Below are 8,948 nucleotides of genomic sequence, written 5' to 3'. Positions count from 1 at the left end.
ATTAAACACTGGAGTGATAGATGTGCAGAAGATGAGTGTGCAAGTAGAGATATTGGGGTGTAAAGGAGCTAAATAAATCAAATAAATAACAGTATGGGGATGAGGTAGTTGGATGAGCTATTTACAGATGGGCTATGTACAGGTGCATTGATCTGTGAGCTGCTCTGACAGCTGGTGCTAAAAGTTAGTGAGGGATATATGGGTCTCCAGCTTCAGTGATTTTTGCAGTTCCTTCCAGTCATTGGCAGCAGAGAACTGGATGGAAAGGCGGCCAAAGGGGGAATTGGCTTTGGGGGTGAAATATTCTTGCTGGTGCACATGCTACGGGTGGGTGCTGCTATGGTGACCAGTGAGCTGAGATAAGGCAGGGCTTTACCTAGCAAAGACTTGTAGATGACCTGGAGCCAGTGGGTTTGGTGACGAATATGAAGCGAGGGCCAGCCAACGAGAGCATACAGGTCGCAGTGGTGGGTAGTATATGGGGCTTTGGTGACAAAACGGATGGCACTGTGATAGACTGCATCAAATTTGCAGAGTAGAGTGTTGGAAGCTATTATGTAAATGACATCGCCAAAGTCAAGGATCGGAAGGATAGTTTGTTTTACGAGGGTAGGTATGGCAGCATGAGTGAAGGATTCTTTGTTGCGATTTAATTTTGGATTGGAGATGCTTAATGTGAGTCTGGAAGGAGAGTTTACAATCTAACCAGACACCTAGGTATTTGTAATTGTCCACATATTCTAAGTCAGAACCATGCAGAGTAGTGATGCTGGACGGGCGGGCAGGTGTGGGCAGCGATCGGTTGAAGAGTATACATTTAGTTTTACTTGCATTTAAGAGCAGTTGGAGGCCACGGAAGGAGAGTTGTATGGCATTGAAGCTCGTCTGGAGGTTAGTTAACACAGTGTCCAAAGAATGGCCAGAAGTATACCGAATGGTGTTGTCTGCGTAGAGGTGGATCAGAGAATCACCAGCAGCAGGAGCGACATCATTGATGTATACAGAGAAAAAAGTCGGCCCGAGAATTGAGCCCTGTGGCACCCACAGTCTGTCGATAAGAATGTGGTGATTGACAGAGTCGAAAGCCTTAGCCAGGTCGATGAATATAGCTGCACAGTATTGTCTCTTATCGATGGCGGTTATGATATCGTTTAAGACCTTGAGCGTGGCTGATGTTCACCCATGACCAGCTCGGAAACCAGATTGCATAGTGAAGAAGGTACGGTGGGATTCGAAATGGTCGGTCATTTGTTTGTTAACTTGGCATTTGAAGACCTTAGAAAGGCAGGGTAGGATAGATATAGGTCTGTAGCAGTTTGGGTCAAGAGTGTCTCCCCCTTCGAAGAGGGGGATGACTGCGGCAGCTTCCATTCTTTGAGGATCTCAGACTATACAAAAGAGAGGTTGAACAGGCTAGTAATAGGGGTTGCAACAATTTTAGAACGAGAGGGTCCAGATTGTCTAGCCCGGCTGATTTGTAGGTGTCCAGATTTTGCTGCTCTTTGAGAACATCAGCTATCTGGATTTGGGTGAAGGAGAAATGGGGAGGCTTGGGAAAGTAGCTGTGGGGGGTGCAGGGCTGTTTACCGGGATAGGGGTAGCCAGGTGGAAAGCATGGCCAGCCGTAGAAAAATGCTTATTGAAATTCTCAATTATTGTGCATTTATCGGTGGTGACAGTGTTTCCTAGCCTCAGTGCAGTGGGCAGCTAGGAGGAGGTGCTCTTATGTTTCTCCATATCTCTGGATTCCTACCGCAAGCTCTGAACCTTTTCACCTGGATCATCGCAGCTAGCTAGCTGCTATCTGAGTGGCCACTCCTGGCTAACGTCTCTGTCCCGAAGCGAGAACCAATTAGCCTGGAGCTAGCCTTTGCTAGGCTCATCTCCCGGCTAGCCGAAGAGGTCCATCAGCCACTCCTTGGGCTACAATACCTATTTTGCCAATTGGCCTGGACCCCTTTTACTGCCGACACGGAGCCCCGCCGATCCATCACAACTCCATGGAATTTACAGTGTCCCAGAACTTTTTTTGAGTTTGTGCTACAGGATGCAAATTTCTGTTTGAAAAAGCTAGCCTTAGCTTTCCTAACTGCCTGTGTATATTGGTTCCTAACTTCCCTGAAAAGTTGCATACTGAGGGGGCTATTCGATGCTAATGCAGTACACCACATGATGTTTTTGTGCTGGTCAAGGGCAGTCAGGTCTGGAGTGAACCAAGGGCTTTATCTGTTCCTTGTTCTACATTTTTTGAATGGGGCGTGCTTATTTAAGATGGTGAGGAAAGCACTTTTAAAGAATAACCAGGCATCCTCTACTGATGGAATGAGGTCAATATCCTTCCAGGATACCCGGGCCAGGTTGATTAGAAAGGCCTGCTCGCTGAAGTGTTTTAAGGAGCGTTTGACAGTGATGAGGGGTGGTCGTTTGACCGCAGACCCATTACGGACACAGGCAATGAGGCAGTGATCGCTGAGATCCTGGTTGAAGACAGCAGAGGTGTATTTCGAGGGCAGGTTGGTTAGGATGATATCTATGAGGGTGCCTGTGTTTACGTATTTGGGTTGTACTTGGTAGGTTCATTGATCATTTGTGTGAGATTGAGGGCATCAAGCATAGATGGTAGGATGGCCGGGGTGTTAAGCATGTCCCAGTTTAGGTCACCTAACAGCACGAGCTCTGAAGATAGATGGGGGGCAATCAATTCACATATGGTGTCCAGGGCACAGTTGGGGGCAGAAGGTGGTCTACAGCAAGCGGCAACGGTGAGAGACTTGTTTCTGGAAAGATGGAATTTTAAAAGTAGAAGCTCAAATTGTTTGGGCACAGATAGATAGTAAGACAGAACTCTGCAGGCTATCTCTGCAGTAGATTGCAACTCTGCCCCCTCTGGCAGTTCTATCTTGTCGAAAAATGTTATAGTTAGGGATGGAAATTTCAGGGTTTTTGGTGGTCTTCCTAAGCCAGGATTCAGACACGGCTAGGACATCCGTGTTGGCAGAGTGTGCTAAAACAGTGAATAAAACAAACTTAGGGAGGAGGCTTCTAATGTTAACATGCATGAAACCAAGGCTTTTATGGTTACAGTAGTCAACAAATGAGAGAGCCTGGGGAATGGGAGTGGAGCTAGGCACTGCAGGGCCTGGATTAATCTCTACATCACCAGAGGAACAGAGGAGAGGAGGAGTAGCATAAGAGGAGGAGTAGCATAAGGGTACAGCTAAAGGTTATAAGAACTGGTCGTCTAGTACGTTCGGAACAGAGAGTAAAAGGAGCAGGTTTCTGGTCATGGTAGAATAGATTCAAGGCATAATGTACAGACAAAGGTATGGTAGGATGTGAATACAGTGGAGGTAAAGCTATGCATTGAGTGACAATAAGAGAGATATTGTCTCTTCAAACATCATTTAAACCAGGTGAGTTCACCGCATGTGTGGGAGGTGGAACTAAAGGGTTAGCTAAGGCGTATTGAGCAGGGCTAGAGGCTCTATAGTGAAATAAGGCAATAATCACTAACCAAAACAGCAATGGAAATGGCATGATGACATTAGGTAGAGGCATGCGTGATCATAGGGGTCCAGTGAGTAGCTCGGCGAGGTGGAGACACGGCGATTCAGACAGCTAGCGGGCCCCGGCCAGCAAGCTAGCAGAAGGGCCTTAGAGGGAAGTCGCGACGGAAGAAGTCAGTTGTAGCCCCCTCGTGCTGTTATGTCGGCAGACCAGTCGTGATGGATCAGCAAGGCTCCGTGTGGTAAAAGGGTCCAGGCCAATTGGCAAAATAGGTATAGTGGCCAAAGAAATTGTCCGATGGGCCTCTTCAGCTAACAGTCCGATATGCTCTAGACAGCTAGCGGGCCTTGGCTAGCAGGCTAGCAGATGAGCATTCAGGGGACGTCGCGACAGAGGTGCCAGTTGAAAAAAAGCCTCGGGCAGATTACGTCGGTAGTCCAGTCGTGATGGATCGGCGGGGCTCCGTGTCGGCAGTAAAAGGGGTCCAGGCCAATTGGCAAAATAGGTATTGTAGCCCAAGGAGTGGCTGATGGACCTCTTCGGCTAGCCGGGAGATGGGCCTAGCAAAGGCTAGCTCCAGGCTAATTGGTTCTCGCTTCGGGACAGAGACGTTAGCCAGGAGTGGCCACTCAGATAGCAGCTAGCTAGCTGCGATGATCCAGGTGAAAAGGTTCAGAGCTTGCGGTAGGAATCCAGAGATATGGAGAAAACTAAGTCCAATATGCTCTGGTTTGAATCACGCTGTGCAGACTGGCAAGAGTTGTCCGGCTAAAGGTTAGCTGATGACTGCTAGCAGTGGCTAGCTGAATACTAGCTAGTAAGCTGGCTAGCTACTGTTGGGGGTTCCGGTACAAAAGTAAAGAAAATAGCAGATCCATACCCCATTGGGTGAAGCGGATTGCAGGAGAGTATGTTGAAGTTGATGTTAAGAAAAATATTTTTAAAATATATGCGAAGAAAAAAGATATATACACGAGACACGACAAGACGACGACAAAGACGTCTGACTGCTACGCCATCTTGGAAGATAAAGTAACAATAACAATTCACATTTGTTGTTGGTGCAGGAAACTTTTTTTGCTGTGTGAAACTGGCTCAAATTAAGATACGGCATCTGTAGCCGATAATGGAGAACCAGTCGCCAGTGACCTTGGCCTCGCATTGGTCCGCAGTTACTGCCTTTGTCACCATTGTGTATCATTATTGTTATTTTTCAGCTAAATCTAAAGCATTCATTTGTGACAGACCTCTGTCAGTGTTGTGTGACCCTTGCCACCTGGTAAATCTCGCTGCCTAAATGTTCTTTATTTATACAGGCCCATTGGCTATTGTCACGTATACTCCCTCCCCGGCCTCTAGGTCATCAGGCTGCTGATTATCCCGTACACCGGTCACCATTGTCTCGAGCACCTGCGCCTCATAACACTCACCTGGACTCCATCACCTCCTTGATTATCTTCCCTTTATCACTCCTCTCGGTTCTTTCCTCAGGTGTTATTGACTCTGTTTCATGTCGGTGCGTTGTTTGTGATTCGTGTTTACTGTTTTGTTTATTTATTAAAACACTCACTCCCTGTACTTGCTTTCCAACTCACAGCACACTCGTTACAGCTATTTGATATTTCTATTTATGCAAAGTCTTTGGCGATCATGACAAAACACAATATGATACCAACTCCTCTGGCCTCTGGGTTAATGAGAACCCTGTCATGACATATTTTTCTTCAATATCCCTTTGTGAAATCCAACATCTCATTTTGTGTTTTTTAAACAATACCAATGTCAAAGAATTATCATTATATCATAGTAAGACATCCTAGATACGTGGAGCATGGCGCTCCAGGGAATATAGCAGCCGTTTTACAGGCTCCTGACCAATTTTTGCAGTTGATCTTAACTTTTTTGTACATAATGTTTCCACCATCGTTTGCTATGATCGAAAATAACTTCTGGACATCACTTTGAGTCAGCGACGAAGGACAAAAAGTACCAGTCAAAAGTTTGGACACACCTACTCATTCCAGGATTTGTCTTTATTATTACTATTTTCCACATTGTAGAATAATAGTGAAGACATCAAAACTATGAAATAACACATGTGGAATAATGTTGAGAGAATGCCAAGAGTGTGCAAACCTGTCATCAAGGCAAATGGTGGCGATTATATATATATATATATTTTTAATTGTACCCCCTTTTCGTGGTATCCAATTGTTTGTAGCTACTATCTTGTCTCATCGCTACAACTCCTGTACGGGCTCGGGAGAGACGAAGGTCGAAAGCCATGCATCCTCCGAAACACAACCCAACCAAGCCACACTGCTTCTTAACACAGCACGCATCCAACCTGGAAGCCAGCCGCACCTATGTGTCGGAGGAAACACCGTGCACCTGGCGACCTGGTTAGCATGCACTGCGCCCGGCCCGCCACAGGAGTCGCAAGTGCGCAATGAGACAAGGATATCCCTACCGGCCAAACCCTCCCTAACCCGGACGACGCTAGGCCAATTGTACGTCGCCCCACGGACCTCCCGGTCGCGGCCGGCTACGGCAGAGTCTCTGGTGGCACAGCTAGCACTGAAATGCAGTGCCCTAGACCACTGCGAAATGGTGGCTACTTTGAAGAATCTGACATATAAAATATATTTTGATTTGTTTAACACTTTTTTGTTACTCCATGATTCTATATGTGTTATTTCATAGTTTTGATGTCTTTGCTATTATTCTAAAATGTAGAAAATAGTAGAAAATAAAAATAAAAAAAACCTTGGAATGAGTAGGTGTGTCCCAACTTTTGACTGGTACTGTAAATTCTTAGAAACAAAGGTGCTAGCTAGAACCAATAAGTGTTCTGAAATTTTCAACCTCTCCCTGACCCAGACTGTAGTACTTAAATGTTTCAAGCAGATCACCATTGTCCCTGTGCCCAAGAATGCCAAAGTGACCTGTCTAAATGACGAGTGCCCCTTAGCACTCACATCTGTAGCCATGAAATGCTTTGAAAGGCTGGTCATGGCTGACATGAACACCATTATCCCAGAGACCCTGGACCGACTCCAATTTGCATACCGCCCCAACAGATCCACAGATCAAGCAGATCACCATTTTCCCTTCTCTATTGCACTCCATATATATTTGAGGTGTGTCCTTAAAAACTTGAACCAAAGTGCTAATTTCAGGCAGTGCTGATAAGAATTTTTAAGACCAACATAAAGCTGGTTTTAGCCATAATGCAGTTGGTTATGGCATGAATTTTGACTGCGAAAACGCTGCCTATCCAGCCTTGTTGCATGGAATTAGAGTAGGCTAATGTGCTTTTGGTGTCTGTATACTGTACTTCGTATTTAGAAATATAAAAAGCTTTATTCAAATATAAATTTTGAGGGGAGTAAAACATTGAGCTGACATTCCTTTTTAATCTTTGCATTGTAGGCAGACCCACATTATTTTATCCAATCCAGGTCCCGTTTTAGATGTGCGTGAAACCCACTCCGTGATGTAAGCTACGTGTCCATGCTCATCATAAAACGAGAGATGTGAATCTCTTTGAATGCCGGTGAACCTCATATTTAGAAGTTATATGTAACCTGTTAAAATGGCTTGTTTTCCATTTCGTATTGTAATGACCTGGCTAGATCATAAATGAACAATTGTCCAGACAGAGGATTGAGTTACCGAATTCCTGGTTCATTAACCCAACTCAACACAGTCTACTGTTTGGCCGTAGCTCAAGCCAAATAAATCAAGGATACCCGTATAAAACAACCGTGACCATCTCTTGTTAAGACCTGACGTAAGAGAGAGAACAATGGCTATTCCCGTGGTTGGCAGACAGCAGGTTGACTGGCATGTCAGACCCTGCGAACACAGGGTACTGCTAAGTACAACACAACCAATGAACAGCATAACACATAGCACACAGCTGTCTGTGCGGGTCGCTACACAGCCCCCCCCTAGGGGGCAGTTGCTCAGTCATGGGGCTCAGTCCGTGGCAGGGTGCTTCCCCTCTGGGGCCCTGGGGATGAAGGCAGGGACAAGGATGAGGGAACGGGCAATACAGTCTGTGACTCTGGGGAACCACTCGGTGACACAGGGAGGGAGACTGGGTGAGTGGGCTATCTGGAGCCTTGTCTGCGGCACCAGTGGGTGGGTGCTTTGGGAATGACATTGCCAGAGAGGGGAATTGTGGGGGTCCCTGCGGTTTGGGGAGAAGAGGCCCCTCTGAATGGGGCTAACCTGTCCCGGTGCAGTGCTACCTTTCTCCCCCTGGGAGAAAGAAGGAGGCAGCTACTGGACGCCGTACCTGGACTGGGCACCGGCGCACCGGAGCCGCCACCGACACTAATCACCCCCCCCCCCCTACCGTCCCCATTTGGTTTCAGGTTTTGCGGCCGGAGTCCGCACCTTTGGGGGGGGAATACTATCATGCCCTGACCATAGAGAGCCATTGTTTCTCTATGGTGTAGTAGGTCAGGGCGTGATTAGGGGGTGATCTAGTATGTCTATGTCTATGTTGTGTTCTAGTTTATTTTTCTATGTTGGTCTTGTGTATGATTCCCAATTAGAGGCAGCTGGTAATCGTTGTGCAGAGGATACCTTCTGTTTGCGTGCAAATGTAACGGCTTTCTTCCTGGGAAGGAGAGGCGGACCAAAACGCAGCGTGGTTAGAGTTTATGTTATTTTAATAAGGTAACTCAACATGAACAGAATACAAAACAATAAACGTGGCAAAACCGAAACAGTCCTAACTGGTGCAGAAAACACAAAGACAGGAAACAATCACCCACAAACCCCAACACAAAACAGGCTACCTAAATATGGTTCACAATCAGAGACAATGACTAACACCTGCCTCTGATTGAGAACCATATCAGGCCAACCACAGAAACAGACAAACTAGACACACAACATAGAATGCCCACCCAGCTCACGTCCTGACCAACACTAAAACAAGGAAAACACACAAGAACTAAGGTCAGAACGTGACAGCAAAAGTATGTGTGTAAGGAGCTAAAAATGAATGGTTTTGTACAACGAACCAGCACACTCGTGAATAAACATTTTTACTATTTTAGCTGGGCCTCTGTCTGTTTCATTCAACCAGTATTTTACAAATTCTGGGTTGCAGACCGAGTAGATTATTGAATTGGGGTATGAACATGGAGAACATCATTCTCGTAACAATTTTCCATACACACAAAAAGTTTATTTCTCTCATATTTTGTGCACAAATTTGTTTACATCCCTGTTAGTGAGCATTTCTCCTTTGCCAAGATAATCCATCCACCTGACAGGTGTGGCATATCAAGAAGCTGATTAAACAGCATGATCATTATAAAGGCCACTCTAAACTGTGCAGTTTTTTCACACAACACAATGCCACAGATGTCTCAAGTTTTGAGGGAGCGTGCAATTGCTCACTGCAGGAATGTCCCCCAGAG

The sequence above is a fragment of the Oncorhynchus tshawytscha genome, linkage group LG10 (genome assembly GCF_018296145.1).
Source record: "Oncorhynchus tshawytscha isolate Ot180627B linkage group LG10, Otsh_v2.0, whole genome shotgun sequence".
In the NCBI taxonomy this organism is placed as follows: Eukaryota; Metazoa; Chordata; class Actinopteri; order Salmoniformes; family Salmonidae; genus Oncorhynchus; species Oncorhynchus tshawytscha.
Note: the sequence above shows the minus strand (reverse complement) of the source record.